Source organism: Sinocyclocheilus rhinocerous, unplaced genomic scaffold (assembly GCF_001515625.1).
Source record: "Sinocyclocheilus rhinocerous isolate Xijiao unplaced genomic scaffold, SAMN03320098_v1.1 scaffold289, whole genome shotgun sequence".
Lineage (NCBI taxonomy): Eukaryota > Metazoa > Chordata > Actinopteri > Cypriniformes > Cyprinidae > Sinocyclocheilus > Sinocyclocheilus rhinocerous.
This window is the reverse complement of record NW_015636845.1, coordinates 421,945-443,346: the sequence shown is the minus strand read 5'-3', so window position 1 is coordinate 443,346 and position 21,402 is coordinate 421,945.

The following is a 21,402-nucleotide window of genomic DNA, read 5'->3' as shown; positions in this document are numbered from 1 at the left end:
ATAATGACAGAAATGTCATTTTTGGGTGAACTATCCTTTCAAATAATCTTTAACAACTATACAGGACACATCAAACAGAACACTTGCATGACAATTAGACAGTTGAAACACTGACAAAAACACTCACAAATGACATTTCAATATCGACACGTAGTAGAGAAGAAACTGTAAGAGACTTCTGGAGTGCTGGAGAATCATGAATCATAAAATATATTTTAATCCCACTAAATATTACCATCATATACCATAATTCCATTATGGCTTCATATGATGACTCTATATTATAATAAAAACACATTTAGGCACAGCTGCAGAGACCTGAACAAAGAATATGCTTTAAAACAGAAGGCTATTAGCTCCACCAACATTTTCTGCTCTGTTTCCTAATGTAAGCTTGATAATAAGATTTTCTCTTTAAGTTTCCTGGTTAAGTACTCCAGTCAGGCTCTTCAGCCTTGCATTGTGGGTTAGCTCATAAATTAGCAGCATGTGGTTGCACACTTGATTAGTTACGAGCTAATCGAGAGGGAACTGCTGCGCTAATATTTAAGTCCTAAAATGAAAATGGAAAAATGAAAATGGAGTTTTCTTTGCCCACTTGGGCCAGAGTCCAGGAAGCAGTTAGGGGCCATTATCAGTGTTTCACCTGAGTGGGAGCCTTTCTGAGTGGCACTCATTTAGCTGAAATGGTCTTTCAATTACTGAATTAAAGGGGCCATAGAACATTTGCATGTGTCCATTTCCACTGTGATCAATGGTGAGTTTGTTTAAAATCAGGATACATGGACTGGATTTATATGCTTTGGAAGTCATTGCAGATGAGGAGGAGAACATAGTCTGTATTAGGGCTGTGCAAATAATCGAATGCGATTTTCATGCGCATCTCGTCAGTAAAGCCGGTTCTGTGGTAAATCTCCAGCTCGTGCTTTCAGATGGAGCGGCATTTACTACACAGAGCCGTAGATCAATGACAAGCTACACGAAATCGCGTTCATGATCGGCAATGAATCGCCTGCGATTCTGAACGCGATTTTGCGTAGCTTGTCAGTGATCTACGGCTCTGTGTAGTAAATGCCGCTCCATCTGAAAGCACGTGCTGGAGATTTACTACTAATCACAGAGCTGGCTTTTACTGATGAGATGCGCATGAAAATCACATTCGATTTTTTGCACAGCCCTAGTCTGTACAAACTTTACGAACACACTCTTGATCTAAAATGTTTAATCAAATATACTTCACTGTAAAACAGATGTCATGCAAAGATAAAAGTGAGACAAAGGGGACTATAATGTTTCTACTATGTTAAACCACATGTACATTTACCTCAGAAATAAAACTTTAACACCTTCTTTAAGGCACATATTTAACCTCATTACATTATTCACACTCATTAGACATACCGTTCCACAAATATTTTAAAGGTGCAACATCTGCACTGCTAGGTCCCACACAGCTACAGCTGTGATACCCATCCCAGCAATTCTTCTCCCGAGTTACCGTCTTCCGTCATTTTGGAGAGTACCCCAGAACGTAATCAACGTAATCAGCGTTGTTCACGGTCAGTAGACAGCGCGTGCATGCTGAACGTAAACAACGCTGATTACGTTGATTACGTTCTGGGCACCTCTCCAAAATGGCGGAAGACGGTAACTCAGGGAGAAAAATGGTTGAATAAATTATGTTATTATTGTTTTCTTTGCGCACAAAAAGTATTCTCGTAGCTTCGTAAAATGACGGTTGAACCCCTGAAGTCACATGGACAATTTTACAGATGTCCTTGCTACGTTTCTGTGCGTTGATCGTGGTAATATCCTTGCTGTCTATGGAGGGTCTGAGAGCTCTCAGATTCCATCAAAAATATCTTAATTTGTGTTCCGAAGATAAATACAGGTCTTACGGGTTTGGAACGACACGAGGGTGAGTAATTAATGACAGAATTTTCATTTTTGGGTGAATTATCCCTTTAATACTTCTCTGGAAACCTTGATATATATATATATATTTTTTTTTCCCCCTTGCAGAATAAAATTATTAGTTTCTTTACAATATAAGGATGAAAAAGTAAAATATTACTGAAAATCTTACATAATTTATAGTGCATGTAATGAATAATAATAATCATCATCATCATGAAACACTGACAGAGCATGACATACAAGTACAGTCTACCGGTACAGTCCCTCAGTATAACTAAATTCTCAAACGGATTAATTAAAAATATATTTTTAAACTTAAACACTTGGGATTATGCAACATCCATATTCCTTAAGGCTCAAACTAACCTGCTCTAAACAGCTGCAGTATGTGAAGCAACACATTGATGCTTTCAGCTACAAACGTATGGTCACATGGCAGAGAGCAGAACCATGCCGGTAAAACAGCTAATTACAGTAATGAGCTCTTTTCCTCCTGAACACAACGGAAAGAGCAACAATTTAAACTCTGACGCATCTCTAATTACATAGCTGTAATGCAGATTCCCTGTGCTCTCCAATGACCTTGAACAAGCTCTTTCCACTGAATATGGATAACTCTCTCATTAGCATTTTAAATAAAGCCCTCCAATTTAAATATTCGTTTGAGCATTGTCAATCCTGATGGGTGCTTTTACCACTCAAATTTGTTTGCTTCTCATTGGCTGAGCCTTGATAGAAACACTTCTTCCAATGTGCGCATCTCTAACTCTGTCCCTGCTTTGTACCTGGGCCGCATTATTGATTTATTTTATTGGATGATTAATCTTTATTACTGCTCATGCTGCTCTGATCCAGTCTCTTGTGCCAGGATTAAAGCAAGGATGATAAGTGTCCTGCTAAGCTCGGCTAGATCCTCAACGGCATCCTTACAAGCCCAGATAAGTTCCAGCCAGATTAGATTCTGTATCTGCAGCTTTGTGATCAAACATGGGTCCCTGTCAGAATTCGGTTTTTGTTTGCTTACTTCACAAACAGTCAATGAGGTTCACAGGAAGTTCATCCCCATCGATGAAGCAACCAAACTTCACACTGTGCTTGACCTGTCAAAACTTTCCTCTCTGAGTAAGATGAACAAGAAAAGAGGATCCCATACAGCAGATATCATTTAGCAACAGCACCCTAAAAGCCCTCACACCTGTCATGTAGCATCTGCAGAGCTGAATGGGAGCGGCAGGTTGAATCCGTCACAAAAAGGGCAAACATTCAACTTTGAGACTTTCACAAAACATCTGAAAACCTGGTGGAGAAAGTGATTGGCAAGAACTGAGTAGTACTTTGGGATTTGCAGGAGTGGAGCACACAAATCATGTATCCGAGTCAAGTACAGATACTCTTAAAGGGATAGTTCACCCAAAAATGCTGTCATTAATTACTCACCCTCATTTTGTTCCAAACCTGTAAGACCTTCGTTCATCTTCGGAACGCAAATTAAGATATTTTGATGAAATCTGAGAGCTTTCTTTTTTTAAGGACATCGTTAAAAGAGTCCATGTGACATCAGTGGTTCTTCTTTAATGTTACAAAGCTATGAGAACACTTTTTGTGCGTAAAAACAAAAATAATGACTTTATTCAACAATTTCTTCTCTTCCGTGTCAGTCTTTGCTGCGCGTTCATGAGAGTACCACGACACTATTTTAACGATGTCCTTACTAACTTTTCTGGGCCTTGAACGTGTCAGTTGTGTTGCTGTCTAGGCGAAGTCAGGAAGCTCTCGAAATTCATCAAAAATATCTTAATTTGTGTTCTGAAGATGAAGGTTTTACGGGTTTGGAACGACATGAGGGTGAGTAATTAATGACAGAATTTTCATTTTTGGGTGAACTATCCCTTTAAGGTCCAAATATACTTCAAGCATAATCGAAGAATGACCTGGCGTGACGTAACTGAACAAAATCAGGCCAAACCAAAGTTTCTTTGGAGCTTGTTTCAACATTCTGAAACCGTTTGCCAAAGTGAGCTTTCCAGAAGAGGTAATTCCAGCTGGTAAACACGTTCGAAATACACATTGGTCAATGGCGATTACATAATATGTGGGTGCGGCTCTAAGTTTCCGCCTTCTATTTTGTGTTACACAGAAGAAAGAAAATCATACAGGTTTGGAATGACTTGAGGGTAAGCACATGATGACAGAATTTTCATTTTTGGATAAAGTGACCCTTTAAGTTTTAACAGTAAAAGTAGTGATAAGAGTGTAATAAAAAGTCAGATATTTTACTCTTTTGAATGTAGTGAAGTTTCCTGAAATAAAAACAGTCTGATAAAGTACAGATACTTGAAAAAAAATGTTCCACTGGGGAATTGGCGTGCACGCTCCATTTTTAACTGCAAAGCTGAAACTGTTTCTACTTGTGTACTTTGATAAGTTAAATTTCCCTAAGATACAAGATTGCGATTTATGTTTCAGTCAGTTTCACACAAGCCCTTGAACCATTGCGGCTGGTCATGGAAGTGCCATTTCACAGGCCTGTCAGGATCACTGACACCTTCTCGACGGCACAAGCGCTGATGATTCACAGCCTTGTCTTTTTTACCTATAACTTGTCCTGGCCTTTATCCTCTTCTGCTGGCCATTATGATGAAGGGCTTCAGCGGGAATTGTCGATTTGGTCTTTCATCAGGGTCAGCTTGACCATCCGTCACACCCACCATTCTCCACACATAGAGGGTCTGGCAGCGGTCGAGTTCAGCGCAGAAAGGCACAAGGGCTGGAATGCTGTAAATCTGTTGCTGATAGGAATGGGGGGGGCTCGAGCAGAGTTCATACGCCCATAATGCTCCTGAGGGCGCAAGGGAGCATGGACAATTCTATGAGCTACAATACCTCTTCAACTCTACAGCGTCACACCAGTGCTACAAAATAAGAGTACTTGCGCTGTTTTCAAGTGCAATTTTAATCACAAAATTTATAATATAATATAATATAATATAAAAACAAACACATACTACCATTCAAAAGTTTGGGGTTGTTTTTTTATGTTTTTGTTAAAAATACAGTAAAATCAGTAATAATGTGAAATATTGTTACAATTTTAAATACAAAAAAATATATATTTTAAAATGTAATGTATTTCTTTGATGGCAAAGCTGAATTTTCAGCATCCATTACTCCAGTCTTCAGTTTCACATGATCCTTCAGAAAACACTCTGATATGCTAATTTGCTGCTCAAAAAATTCTAATTTTTGAGAAAACAACGATACATTTACAGTAGAGCAAGCTGAAGCCATAATAAAACATGCTCTGTCCTCTCATATATACCACTGGAAAGACGGTCTTATTTTTGTAAACCAGTTCATTCACATGGGCATTTAAATAAATGATTCATTGATTAGATAAATATTTCACTGATTCATTTTAACCCAGCGTTTTCTTTTCTGAAGCAAAATGTGTATTTAAATGCTGCTGTTCATCACTAAGTTTTCAAGTTGTATTCTTTGAAACATCAAGTTCAATTTAATGCTGTCAATCTAATTTAGGTGTTTTTGTCAAACAGATGTTCTAACTGAAGAATTAAACAGTATGACCAGATAATTATACACTTATACCCCCAAATAACATAAATGTAGTTAGACACTTTTTTGTTAGCAGCTTGTAGCATAACTATTTTTAAAAGGTGAATTAAGAATAATCAAAATTAGAGTAGCTTGGCAAGTTAAAGCAGCTTCCCCAACACTGCTTCACACTCACTATTTCACCATCTCAGTTAATCCACCAGATGAAAGATCTCTGGGTTTCACTCTCGCGCTGCGCAGGACATGATACCTGCTCTGTTTCCTGCAGTAAATTCCAGTTTCTCTCAGGCTGTGGACAACAGGGCATTGCTGTAAATAAAGGGACGGAGTGAGAAGCCGTCCCACAGGGAGGCTGCATTTTACAAACGGACTGTAGAACGTTCTCTGGATCAAGATGCAGAACTGATCTGATGATAGAGTTGAATGTCTCAAACATTTGAAATTGCATTACATTTTTGAAGTGCGTCACAAAGCATTGTTGGTATACCGTGACATTTTCCTGTCATTTACTTCATACAGTTATCACAAAGCCGACAACCAGGTACAGGCAACCCATGCTGTCAATAATCAAGATAATCACAAAGGTGTATCTGTATCTGGAGTAGTAGTAACAAATATTTCTTTCAGAAATGTCATATGATTCATATTTAGAACTTTGCATTTAGAAATGTAATAATGTTTGAGAGTTATAATATTGTGAATATTACAATCCACAAAAAGTTCCACAAAGAAAATGTCAGATGGAAAATAAGGACCTAGTTCTTACAGAAAAAAACAGTCTTACACAAAGCCTGCACTAGCAAGCACATCACTTCAGAGGCTAACATATAGCACGAAGGTGTCTGCAACCCTCCGGGGGCATTTTCTTTTCCCATTTCCCGACACCGTGTAATAGAGAGCAAAGGAAAAAAAACAACAACAACACACAGTTACTATGTTAGCTTTCACATTTTTCAAGTGTAATGCACTTATATTCCCAGAGGTCAGAATAAGTAGATATTCATTATATTTTATGCTGAGTGCTTGTGCTTTGAGTGATATTAAATATATTTTTTTAAATAATTGTAGAAAATGGTAAATCTAGATTTACAAGGTGTCATAAAAGGGATGTTTTTTTTTCTATTTATTTCCTGAGTGCAGTATGTGCATTTTTTCTTACAGTGTTAAATTGTTGATTTGATAGCATGCCTAAAAAGTAATGACGTGAAGTAACATTGTTTTATTAAACAAATAAATGCCCTATTGTTGTGCTAACAATCTGTTTTCTGTCTTTGTATTAACAACTTCAAGTTTTTTGGACTTGGATTTATGCTATGAAATTATAGTATCCTCCAGTACTGAAGGACACCTTTGATTTCATTCAATGGCTGAACCTAGAATGCAATCTCTGAAAAATCTTCTGATGTAGAAAGATGTCATTGTGGCGTGATGGAGCATTTTTCAGTGTAATTGTTCATGATTGATCATTATTGATTTAGAAAATGGTAAATCTAGATTTACAAGGTGTCATAAAAGGGATGTTGATGGGTTTTTTTCTATTTATTTCCTGAGTGCAGTATGTGCAATTTTTCTTACAGTGTTAAATTGTTGATTTGATAGCATGCCTAAAAAATAATGACTTGAAGTAACATTGTTTTAAACAAATAAATGCCCTATTGTTGTGCTAACAATCTGTTTTCTGTCTTTGTATTAACAACTTTAAGTTTTGAGTACAGCTTACTTGAGAAATTTAAGGCAATCAGTTTCCACACATTTTTCTAGTAATGTGAACAAAGCAGACTTGTTAAGAGAACTGTTTTGTTTGAGTTCTGTGCACTAAGCTTAACTTAAATCTCTAAGTTGGCTGAACTTGTCAAATTGAGTTAGCAACACTTAAGTTTTCTGGTAACCTATACATATACACAAGTTACCTATTCAAAGTTACAGTAAGTTTTATTAACTCAAAAATGATAAACTAATTTGCTTGAGAAATTTGAGGCAATCAGTTTCCACAGGTTTTCCAAGTAAGTTCAACTCATTACTTTTTACAGTGTGGTTTTATTTTTTATTTATTTCTTTCAGCATGACTTCCACTGTTCAGCTCACCCACATTCATACATCCCACTGAAATCCAGCTAATCAAAATAAAAGCCTACCACTGATATTAGGAAATGATGCATATGACTCAGACAGGCTAAAAAGTGCTATTTAAACAACATGTTTCTAAAAGGAAACCCACTTCAATAGTATTTTTAAAGTAAATAAAGCAATAAAGCACAGCATTATTATTCTGGCCAACTCGTGTGGCTTTCTGTGGAAATTACTGATGCGGAGTCTAAAACAGTAGCTGCAGAAATGTCTGAGGATGATGAGAACTGATGGGTGTTTGTGTCAAAGGACGTCAGGAGTGGAATAAAAAGAACAGCGGTCAATTGTAACTGTCAATAGCTTAACACAAAACAAATCAAAAGTACATAACCTGGATAAGTCAATTCTATTACAGAACAAGAACAGTGCCTTATTTATCCGTCAGTAAACAGACACCACAACAACAATGAGAAAAAAAAAAATCCTAAAGAGTTTAGCCTAAAAATTGCTAGGCAATAAACCATAAGAGATGTATATCTATAAAAAAAAAATTATATTTATTCCTCTTTTTTTGGTGATGATGATGATGATGATGATGGATCTAAACTACCTTTTAAACATTTGGGACCAGTAGCACTTTTCTTAATTATAAATTAAATTGATAGAAAGCAACAATCCACAAAAATTAAGCAGCACAAATGTTTTCAACAATGTTTTTAAAATCAGCAAAGGGGTCATGAACTGCCTTTTTTTGTTTGTAATGTTCTTTGAGGTCCACTTATAATGTTATCAAGATTTTTATATCAAAAAACATAATTTAGAATACGCTATTTTCTGTCCTGTTTTCAACCCCCCTCATCTGAACGCTGATTGGCGTGGTGGATTGTAGACTAGTAAACGTTTGACAAGCGTACGTTCCTCATAGATGGACGCTGCTGTGATTTAGGTAAAAAATGCATAATTCAATATCAAATTATCTGTAATAACAGACAAAGCAATAGTGACCACATAATAAAAACAGTTTTTAGACTAATGACTAATAAGTTTTGCGTTCTGAAACTTACAGGATGTTTTTATAGTACAATGACCTCTTATATGTCAAAAGATCAAGGGAATTTTGGTTTCTCAGTTCATGACCCCTCTAAAATGATTTCTGGAGGACCATGTGACACTGAACACTGGAGTAATCACTGCTGTTTCAAAAATTCAGCTTTACCATCATAAGAGACTTCTTTCGAAAACATGAAAAAAAAAAAAAAACTTACTGACCCCAAACTTCATATACACAAAGCCAAATAATACATTTTATTCAATGCATATCAACTCCATCTGCACCTGCACTTTTGCCCACATCCCTATTGAAACACACCAGCTCCCTTTCAAAAAGATCTCTCTTATAGAAAATGTTGGAACAGTTGTTTTGTCCTTCATGTACATCATAAATCAATGCCATCAATTTCTGTGTCGAAGTCAATGTCACACAGCTCCTTTTGAACAGAGCCCAGTCAGCCATGAGCTTAGTTTAGGAAGCCTCCATCAGTAAACGAGTAAAACCTCAAGGGCAAAGCCATTATTAAAGTGTGCCGGCCTCATAGCTGTGCGAGTCAACTGCCCCCTGTCCCACATCATCGGTTAAACTTAGCAGAATCTTTCGAGCCCTGCGGACATTACAATATGTCCTTTCTGTCAGGTTACAAGCGATCAAGACAGGGTCGTAATCCCTTTGCTGCTCACGAACGGGGCAACGCAACACAAAAGGAACATGAGAGGGAGGAAAAAATTAAACGACAAAGACGAGATGAATATAGAGGCAGAAGCACAGAACAAAAGCGAGAAGGCACTTCAAATGCCAAAAAGGAAGTTATCAGGACAAAGCAGACAGAGAAAAAAGTGGCGTTTGACATCGCTCATCGCTCTACCAGTGATTGGGCATAATTATGGCTGGCAGAGTGAGCTTCCACTGCAAAGGCTGTCAACCGCCAGACAAATGATGGCAGAAGTTAAAAAACAATGAAAGCCATTCATGGCCATTACCAGCCAAGAGATGGCCCCTCAATAGCCCCATGTATTGCTCTATCAAACGCAGCACTGGACTTCAGTCGAAAACACATCAGTCAGTGCAGAAAAATAAGGCAATTGAATTGAGAAATATATTCATTTGCAGCCTCGCTATAAAGACTTTGCTGTTGTATTTTATTGAGCCCGATTTATTGAGATGTGTGCATTGGGCAAGGAGTAAAACATTCTGGGATTGACTGATCTTGTCTTCCTTCCCAAACACTTTGAGGGAGTGAGCTGAATACAGATCCCTTTGCGTCTGTGGTCGCCATTATTCCCCAGAGTATGTGAGGGGAAGCAGAGTTGTGTGATTTTGCCTGGAACGATTGGCGGTTTTGTGAAAGTCGGATTGTTGTGTTTATTCTCACTTCAAGATTGCTCTGTTCCCGCTCCATCACGAGCAAAACAGGTTAACAGCCCAAATAAGCGAGAATTTAGCTTGTGTTAAATACACAACAAACAGACTCTTTTGCAGACAGAATGAAATAAATAATTAAACTGTGAAACATTACTGGCAAGACAGCCAACAAAATACAAAATGTTTCTTGAAAATAAATGGAGGATGAATGTGAGTGTTGGGATGACTAAAGATTCACTATGAGAGGGACTCTCTCACTATGAGAAAACGTTTACTTCAGAGTCTACAGCAAAACATTACCATAACATAAGGCTATAATATTTGGATTATCGTTTTCTTTTACATTGTTACAAACGATTTCTATTTTAAATAAATGCTGCTCTTTTGACCACCGTTTCCAAAAAATATTAATCAGAACAACTGTTTTCAACATTTATAGTAATTTGAAATGTTTCTTCAGCACCAAATCAGCATATTAGAATGACTTCTGAAGGATCATTAAAATGTATTAAAACATAGATCATTAAAATAGGAAACAGTTCTTTTAAATAATAATAATAATAATAATAATTTCACATTTTACAGTAGTTTGGTCAAATAAATACAGCCTTGGCGAGCATAATAACCTTTTTTTTTTTTTTTCAAAAACAATCTTATTGAGCGCAAACGGTAGTTTAGCTGCAGTAGTGCAAATTTCATAAACATTGGACTTAACTGAAGTGAATGCAGAGAGAACGATAACCAGAAAAAGAAAAACGACGAGTAGAGCTATACTGCATGCGTCCCTTTGTTTAACAATATATAATTCAGCCCAACACATTCTTGTTTTTAAAAAGAGCATTTTATTCTGCTGTAGTCCTGAACTAACAAAGAAACACTTGTACATACACAAAGGATGAAACACTTGTGCATATAAAAACAATACTGTATGGTTCATCTCATTTCTAACATGAGATGACATTTCTGCAAATAGAAATATTAAATGAGTATGAATTGTAATGTGCACATTTACAGATGTTGAATCGCTGTACGGTTGGACAGAGAGGAAAACAGTGCAAGTGGATGTAAAAATGAATTCAAAAACAAACCAAATTTGCAACATAAATCTGAGCATCCGGCACAAATGAGACTTTGCAACAGGGTGATGTTCTACGATGGCAAGAGCCTGAGAGAAATTCAATGATGATGACTCCTAAGATGGAGCATGCTGAACCACACACAGCCACTGGTTAGCCACATGCTGCCCTGGAGATTGTCTCATCAGACTCCCAGCACCACATGATGAGCTGACCCAGACAGTAAAACATCACTGGCCCGGTGTACAACTGCTGTATTAAGATCCATCTCTGGTGATCCGATCGCAAGTGGTCAGCCCAGACAAATTGCTTTTTACACTTGGTAGTAACAAGCGTCTAATGTGTCTCTCCTGACTACTTCTAAACCGATACCAAAGGGAAAGTCTCTAATTTTGAGACTCGATGTCACACGAAAGAAAGAAAGACTGCACTGTGATATTTTCTTGTATTTCCTTCACTCTGCATCTGCTATTCTCCATTTGACCCTTCTACTGTGCTAAAATACACAAACAATATCCAATCATCCCCGGCATGTTTGTTTCCGTTCCTTAAAGTGTTTTGATTACTCATCTGTTTAGAGAGGCTTTTTTTCTCTGTGTTGAGTGCTTAATTTGCCACATCCATAGTTTTATAACTGCTTGTAATCTCACTCTAACCAGATAAACGGGTAAAGGGCAGGAAACAATTAGCTCTCCATACAGGAGATAACCATGATGGAGAATCACGGGCCGAACTGAAGGTTATAAGAATTGCGCTTGCAATACTCATCACGAACGGAACAGCACACAAGAGCTCACATCTGGTTCTATAAGTGAGGTCAGAATTCTCATTAGTGCTAAATGAAGTCCAACTAATCTGCTGCTCGTCTCATAACGGAAATCTTACAGCCGCAACAAAATAGTTAGCTTGTTATTTAATGGCGCAATAGTGTACGTAACTTGTTTTCGTTCAAAATTTATATAATGAGTAATGGTACTCTCGCAAATGCGCAGCAGAGAATGACACAAAAGAGAATAAATTGTTGAATAAAGTTGTTATTTTTGTTTTCTTTGCGTACAAAAAGTATTCTCGTAGCTTTATAACACTATGGTTGAACCACTGATGTCACATGGACTATTTTAACAATGTCCTTACTACTTTCCGGGGCCTTAAATGTGTCAGTTGCATTGCTGTCTATGCAGGGTCAGAAAGCTCTTGGATTTCATCAAAAATATCTTAATTTTAAAGGATAATTTGACTTGATATCCAAAAAAATTGCCTTTACCACATACAATATAAACTATATTGGGATATACATATGGTTATTGTGATATAAAATGACACATTCTGTGATAAGATTTTAGTCATACCACCCACACCTAATACAAACTAGAATAATAGCAAATCTTCTTCTTTGAAAAGTCCATCTGTCTGAGGTCAAAAAGTCTGCTTAGACTGGAGAAGTTGTTTTCAGAAGTTACAGTATGTTTTTATAGTACATGAAACTTTTACTTTTACAATTTTTCATGATATAATCCATTTAAAAACAGCTTTAATTTATTCATTTGATCTTGTTTAATATCAAAACACAGCCATCTGTAAAAGCGGTTTTGGTAAGTGACATAAATTATTGGTTAATGCAGGATAAGCAATGACATTTTTGTACAGCACACTTTGCTTTAATGCCTGCTAAGTGCAACATTAACAATTCAGGCTATACCTTCCTCTGGAGTGACATCCAAGCATATGCTCCCTGACAACATTCACAGAAACATTCTTTCATGCCGGGAGGTATGATCATAGCCTTTTATCCTTAATTTTCACCAGTCCCAGAAAACAGAGCGGCATTTAATTCCTCTGCAGTGAAATAGGAACCTGGCTCCTTTAACTGAGTCCAAGAAGCATTATGGTTTTTACTGCATGCTGCCTTAGAGATGAAAAAGAAGAGGCTGGGTCTGTTGGGTTTAAAATATGAATTGGAGTTCTGGGTGGCATTTATTGCACTTTATAATTCTCTGATGGCAGTAAAACTCATCTTATGGGTGCAGTGTGGTTTGGAGGAGCAGGGCTTTAAATTAACAGGCACAGGCTGGCTCTAAGAATCACTGAGCCCAGTAATTAAACAGAACGCTGCATCCCACTGTCCTAATGAGAATGGCAGTATTGGAGATGCTTTGGAGGACTCGGCATCCAAAGGCAATCCCAAACCCAATACCATACACATTATTCTGCTGGCAAGCTATGTTGTTTGAAAGATCTCAAGCTAATCTCAACATCACTAAACAATTCTCATGACACTGAATTTGTATTCAACAACACCGATATCAGGAATTCTGGCCCAATCTTTACACAGTGAAACTCTCCAGGCTCTTTTCACCGATCATATTTTGGGCTTTTTGCCTTTTTTATTAGCTAAGGCAGCATAGGGTTACTTGGAAAGAGAAAGTGAATGAGATCAGGATATGTTGTAATCTGGATACGGGTAATACCGATTATTTTCTTTAAAAATCCACAATACACAAGGCACTATTAAAGAACTGAAATCAAGACCAACACTAATACTTGCAGGGCATAACATGTGAAATTACAGCCATTTAATAATAATCTGAAAGTCATCGTAACTATAGTATACATTTTTTGTGTATTATTAAAACATTAAAGGGGTCATATGATGCCGCTAAAAAGAACATTATTTTGTGTATTTGGTGTAATGCAATGTGTTTATGCAGTTTAAGGTAAAAAAACCACATTATTTTCCACATACTGTACATTATTGTTTCTCCTCTATGTCCCGCCTTTCCCGTTTTAGGTAGGTGTGGCTGACTCTTAACTTTTATAAAGAATATCTCTTTGGATTTGAGACTTTTAGTCTTTGCAACTTTACAGATCTTCTTTATGCACCAAGAGCTTGTAACACTCCAAAGAGAAAGGAAAAATTTAAATCGCATCATATGACCCCTTTAAAGCTACTCTTTTAAATACAACAAAGATGCATGATCACTGATTTTGCCTTAATAAATCATTCCATCATGCGGAGTCTCAAGAAAGATTTATTATTATTAGGGCTGGCCTCTACTAAATATTTTTCTAGTCGAATAGTAGTCGTTCATTTTAAGCGATTAGTCAACTAATCGCACATTTTTTAATAAACCATTTCTTCCTGTGGATTTTTTTTTTTTTACATTTCAGCGACTAATATTTTGGTCGACTAAGCCTCTTCTCGTTGACTAATGGTTAGTCGTCTATTAGGGGGCAGCCCTAATTATTATTATTATTAAGCAATTGAGCTGTTTTCCAAGATTCTTTTTTTTTCATTTAGATAGATAGATTAATCCATTTTCATTGCATTACCTATAAGAAATCCTTGTGTTTCACTGCAGACAGAAAATAATACAGCACTGGAGTGCCTGAGGGAGAGTAAATGACAACAAAATGCTCATTTAAAAAATGATAATATCAATATTACTAGACATCTTACACAAAAATAAATACAAATAAAACAAAATAAAATCTACCACTGGTGCCCCCTCAGACAGATAGACAGATAAACAACATCCTGTGAATCATTCTCTCCACTCTTCTGTAATGGTTTTTAGCTGCCAGCTCACCTTGTGTCACGCCTGCTCTTAACTTGCACCCATGAAGTGGTTCTCTCTCTCTCTCTCTCTCTCTCTCCTCCGGTACTGCCCTTTAAATCAGATTTGTAAAGGTTGTTAGCAGGCCTGCTGTGGCAGACAGACAGAGGAAAAGAACCCATGCTACCCTACATTATTAATCCTGTTTGTTCATGTAGCTTCTCCTCTCACTAAGTAGCTCTCTGAAATGAGTGAACCAGGTGAGGGGGAAGCCTCCAGCCGCTGTGCTTTCCTTCCCTCATCCCTCCATTTCGTTCGCGGTCTAATTAGGCAGCAGTACGGACAGCACCTGTCTGAGCGGTGCATATGAAGGCATGGGTTTATGAGCTCAGGTAATGGACATATGGAGGGTGGGGGAACGAATGAGTTGAACACAGGGAGAACATCTGTGCAAGCAGGACCAGTCAGTAAATGTATGTAAGTGTATGCGAGTGAGTGAGTACAAGTACCTTTACAATTACAATTGATTAATCTATTAACTGAACTGATAAATTAATTACCAGAAACCATCAATTAAACATCTCTGAATAAAACTGCTGTCTAGTAACATTAAAAACAGTGCAGTCTATTAACTGGCATGATGGTGGTTCTTCACCTTTCAATAAATAACCATGTGTAGACCTTATTGTAAAGTGTTGCCAAAAATCGTACATTTCCCAAACATTTGAACGGTAGTGTACATCTAAAAACAATGAAAATACATACTGTAGGTTTATACGTTGCCCACACAATGAATTCTGGGAGATTAATAATTCTGTGACAAACTAGGTATCTGACAAGCTTCTTATTCAGCTGATGTGATTATTTAGGGTGCATTTGGGTGATTATTTAGGGTGCAACAACAAAAAGTTTAAAAATATTTTTATATTACAGTTACATAACTGTGCTGCTTTAACAAATTATTTCTCCCAGACAGCAACGGGTGGATTCAAAGAACTTTTTCTAGTTTTTTCTTTTTCTTTTTTTTTTGTCTTTTGTTTGGGTGCAGAACATAAAGATTTCCAACACTGCTTACTCCCGTAAGTATGCTCTTTGTTACCTTTGGAATCCTGCGTGACCCACAGATTTGTCTTAGTCTAATAGAGGGAGCCTTTGAAGCTGATTTAATCATTTGATCAGATTGTCATGGTAACATGGTGAGATGCCATGCTGACGGTAATCACGCTGACATGTGTGCTGCTGATCATGGGTATTAACAGAACAGAACAATTTCACACTCATCAGCCACATCAATCACGCACTACATTTCTGCCTTTGATGTCCCATAAGAAAACCTTTTACATGGGACTTTTATGGAGCAAAACAAAGATCTAGGTGCAAACCTCTATTGCTTTTCCTTAAAGAGATCTCAAAATATCACAAACAGTAAAAGACTGAACGGTCACAAGGCCTCACTGTTATCTGGACCAGCAATCTCAAAGAAACTCATTGCTAAAGGGCACTGTGATTTTCCATGCTCAGCTTAGTGTCAGTCTCAGAAGTTCATATTCACATTCAATGCACCTTTCTCTTCACTGCTCCTTATATCTCCATCACAAAAACTCTCAACTGTCCTTTTTCAGGAGTCTCTTCTGAGAATTCACTTGACTGAAGAATAATTTAAAAGGGTCACTGACAAGCTACACAATATTGTGTTTATAATCGGCAATGAATCGCCTGCGATTATGAACGCGATATTGCGTAGCTTGTCAGTGATCTACGGCTCTGTGTAGTAAATGCCGCTCCATCTGAAAGCATGTGCTGGAGATTTCCTACTAATCACAGAACCGACTTTTACTGATGAGATGCGCATGAAAATCACATTCGATTATTTGCACAGCCCTACTTATAAGCCTTCTTGTAACTCAGTAAAGCATTGTGCTACCAACATCGATCATGGGTTCGAATCCCAGAAAAATCAACTGATAACTGATCAACTGTGTATCTTGAATCCAATGCAAGTCGCTTAGGATAAGTGTCTGCAAACGTATTTTTTAAAAATGTCAAAATTAAATATAGCCTATTCAATAAATTCTATAAAACTAAAAATGAAATAAATGCTACAAGTCAATTCAGTTACTCAGCTATTATAATTATTATATTATAATGTTTTTATAATTATATATACAGTGGTGTGAAAAAGTGTTGGCCCCCTTCCTGATTTCTTATTTTTTTGCAAGTTTGTCACACTTTAATGTTTCAATAATTATTATTATTATAAAAACACTAATAATTTATATACATTAAACTATTAGTGGTTTTAAAATTAATCAAATGTAATCTAAATGCAAAAATAGGTGCAACGGAGTATGGATTACACCTGGCCAATAACCATTATGGTACCAATATACCATGATTTTTGGCGCAGCTCGTCAGTGAACAACGGCTCTGTGTAGTCAATGCTGCTCAATGTGAAAGCACGCACGTCGTGCAGCCCTACATGAAATGTTAAATTTCATGGTATTGTTAAGATTATGCTAAATATAAACATAAGAGGCTAAATGTTATTAAAGAAATGTTCCTGGTAAAATATTAATCTGTAATCTGCATCTGTAATCCACAGCCTCTCATTTGCTTTTATAAAATTATGACGGCAGCAATATGATAAAAGACACCAAGGTTCAATAAAAAAATTTAATTAAGTGCATTAATAATAATAATTGAGAAATACAATTCTTCCAAAAGCAATGCAGTCCGTTATCCCAACAGTTCATTAATCTGACTGACTGTTTGCGGCTGCCAAGTAACTTGGCACACTTATTTTGATGATTTAGAGTCAGAAATACATTTTATCTTTTTTTTAATATGACTGTTTCAGTAAAAATTATGCCTAGGACTCTAATCTCACGGATTTCTTTTACACTGCCTCTCAATTTCTCAGCAAATTATCACTTCCCATCATCCTGACACATCCACCCTCACCTTTACTCAAAGTGATCTCACCATACTACCGTGCAAACTCACAACCGTTTAAAATCATTTAAAAAGTATGATTGAAGTTATCAGCATTGCTGGGTGAGAGGGGAATATTTATGTTAAGAGTTTAAATGCCATTCATCTGAACACAGTTGAGCTCCAGTATTCATGTGAGGGAGAAAAACTGAGAGAGTGTTAAAAAAAAAATTGAGGGAGAGATACATTTTCTGTGTACAAGCAACAGGCAAAAAAAAAATATGACTGTACTGTAACCAAATCGGTTTCTGATAATGACCCACTATGTGTAGTGAACTTTAACAGAGAAAATCAACTAGCGGAAAGAGACGAGATTGTGCACACAAACCCGATAGATGAAGCACCTCATTTATAGCAGTGTCCCCTGCAGTGAAAGCTTGAGAAGCTCCCCTACAGTGAGAACATGACGATGAGCACTTGGAGAATAGCTGTGTTTGAAAATGTGCTCTCATTTGTAGGCCTTTAGCATTAATACACACACCTGGGAGCTAAAGCCTGGCTGTGTATAATTCATTACAAATCGGAAGAATGCCTAATAACCCTTTTATTTCAGCTACCGGAGTGCAATCATGTCCTCCCGCAGCCGACGGGCTCTTATCTCGGTATCCCATGGTCATTCTGAAGACCAGCCAGTTAATCCAATACATTACAAATGCAGAACTCACCCGAGACGAGGCTGTTTACACCTGGATTCACCGGAACAAGAATGAGCAGAGTTGTTTTTTGCTAAAATATGCCCGGTGTTTAATATAATCTTCATTTAATATTCTAGCGTCAGAGGAATTCTTTTCATCTGAAAGTGTGCAAATAATAGTGTGCATGGCTTTCTGCTCTCTTCTGGAGCTCAGAACTAAAGACACAAATCATCATGCATGCAATAAAATCATGACATTATTAATAATATTGTAATTGTAATATATATTAATCAAAACGAATACTCAAATATTTGTTAATTAATGAAAAATACACTGACTGTGATTTTTTTTTACATTCGATTTTGTCACTATTTCACTGACGAAAAACTAAATTTAGCAAAATTCAAGCAATATTTTTATTTTTCTGATAATTATTGCAGAGAGAATACACAAATATTTGACTATTCATGCACAGCCCTATAAAATATGACTATAAGATTACAAGTGAAATTCATTTTAATTTGAGTTCAAAAATACCGTACGGCTTCATAAAACCTGAAATAAAGCCATATGGAAAAATCTCATGGATTACTTTTGTGAAATCTTTATAGTGCTTTTTTTTGGTCTTTTGGAGATAAACAGTCCAGATCCCATTAACTTTCATGATATTAAAAATGTCCAGGTTATTCATTTCTTTTTTTGTGTTGCACAGAAAAATGAATGTTATATAGCTTTGGAATAACATTAGGATGAGTAAATAATAGCAGAATTGTCATTTTGGTTGAACTATTCATTTATTAGGAATGTAACTAAAACAAGATATAGATTTCAAAACGATATCAAGCTTTTATTTAAATGACCATAAAGTACAAATGAACAGATTAATGGACTTTTAGGCACTGCTTGTCTTGTGCCTTTACCATTTTACCCCCAAGAGGCTTAGATTACCAGTTTGCAAGATGTTTGCTTTAACCTGGGCCAACTGTCAAGCAGTCCAACCATCAATAATCTCAGTTTACCATTTTCCTGCCACAGTTCGACCTGACATTATGCATAAAATAAAAATACCTCTGTGACTCACACAAAAATGTGCTTTTGATTGACAGGAAGCCGCCTACATTTAACCCACTTCCAGAGATTGTGCAACCTTAACCTCAAAAACCATAGGATGATAAGCACATCAATAAATAAACAAATAAATACAGAGCGTAATGTGTCGACAGGCAGGTGAAGTCTCAGTCATAACAAATCCAGTTTGTGTGCAATGATCACCCGTCCTCCTGCGGTAGATCCATGTGATCAGGAGCTCACAGGCCACGTTTTCCACACAATGTTATCGCCTCCAGTGAACATTCACACTACATCTCTGATCTGCAGGTCTTAAAGAGAGTCTTGTGTTGTTCGCCTTTGATGCATAGATTGATTACGTCATCAAAGTAGAAGCATATACAGTATAGAGCCTACATTAGAAAATAATTACCAGTGAGGAAGAAACAGACCCATGAGATCCAATCTAAGAAGCATCAATCCACACTGATGTAGATATTCATAAACCACAAAGAGATAAAAAGCTCTAGCATAGCATGAAGTAAGTAGATCAGGAGCTAATAATAATCACTCTTGTGGTCAATACTCTTGCACATTTTGCTTTCAAAAGTCATTATTGTTATCAAAAATGAACAGACATGGTAATCATGAAGTTCAGATTCCTCTTATCTCTTAAAGGTTCCATTAACAATGTTAGTTATTGGAAATAAAATAGGAACAATTGCAATTCACCAGCAAATTATGAGATGCTTTCAATAAAATTGCAAAAGGGGAGTTTACACAGACTTTTAATGACTTTTCACAAGTTTTTTTTTTTTTAAGAAGCGACATAAATGCCATCCAGTAATTAGCCTCAACTATACCATATACAAAACAATGCTAAACCCCCCAAAAATCTGGTAACATATTTCGTTTACACTTTATTTGAAGGTCCAATTTTTGCTATTAACAAACCATTAACTATGACCTTTGCCTCAAACTCCTAATTAGCTGCTTATTGATAGTTAGTAAGGTAGCTGTTAAGTTTAGGTATTGGGTAAGATTAGGGATATAGAATATGCAGAATATGTGCTTTATAAGTACTAATAAACAGCCAATATGTTAATAATAGGCATGCTAATAAGCAACTAGTTAATAGTGCGAATATACTAAAGTGTTACCCATATTTCAATCATTAATATTGATAAGATCTTTAACTACGTTATAATATGAAGTCAGTAAGTACACTGGTTTCATTCTCACAGTCAGTTGTGAAATCTGCATAGGGGAAATCTTTTGGAATTCCCAATCACACAGATTACTATTGAAATGACTGCATTTTGCTGAAAAATAGTAACAATGAGCAAATTCGAAAATTTGCAGAACAACAGATTGCATCTTTATGTATTTGATTCACTTAAAAGAACTGACTCATTACAGTCAGTTGTTTGAGAATCAAATGCGTGTGGCTAACAGCGCTCGTCAATGTCAAAATAATTGAGATCGCCAATCAAATCAAAGTAGGCGGGTTTACTGTTCACAGAAGCAGAGCACGAATGCCAGCATGAAGCGTCAGTTTAACGTTCAAAGAGAGCTAGGTAAGATTTACAAAAATCCAAATAATTTACTATTAGTCAACTGTATAGAAATGTTAAATGTCTGACAGTTATATCCAGTGATGCAAACTACATTTTGAGTGAGAATTACCTGCGTCTCTCTCTGCAAACATAAGCTTAGTTACTTAAAAACAGCTATTTTACCCCAATGTTGCTGAGGAATATAATGTAGCGATTCAGTATCAAAGCTGAATTATTAATAAAAGTCACGGGGCAGTGTTGACAACGTTTTCATGTGTGCGGCACACTATCTGTTATCTGTGTGCAAGTGGTGTGTGTGTGTGTGTGTGTACACGTGCATCAATTAAAGCAGTGCCTTAATATAGAATGTGATTACATTGAACGTTTAAGTTTTAATGCACAATTGGCCTCATCACAAACATACAGTGGTGTTCAGTAGGGTCACACTGTAAATCTGTTATTCAAAGTCTAATTTAAATCTTAAAGGGGTCATATGACGTTGCTAAAAAAGAACATTATTTTGTGTATTTGGTGTAATGAAATGTGTTTATGCGGTTTAAGGTTAAAAAA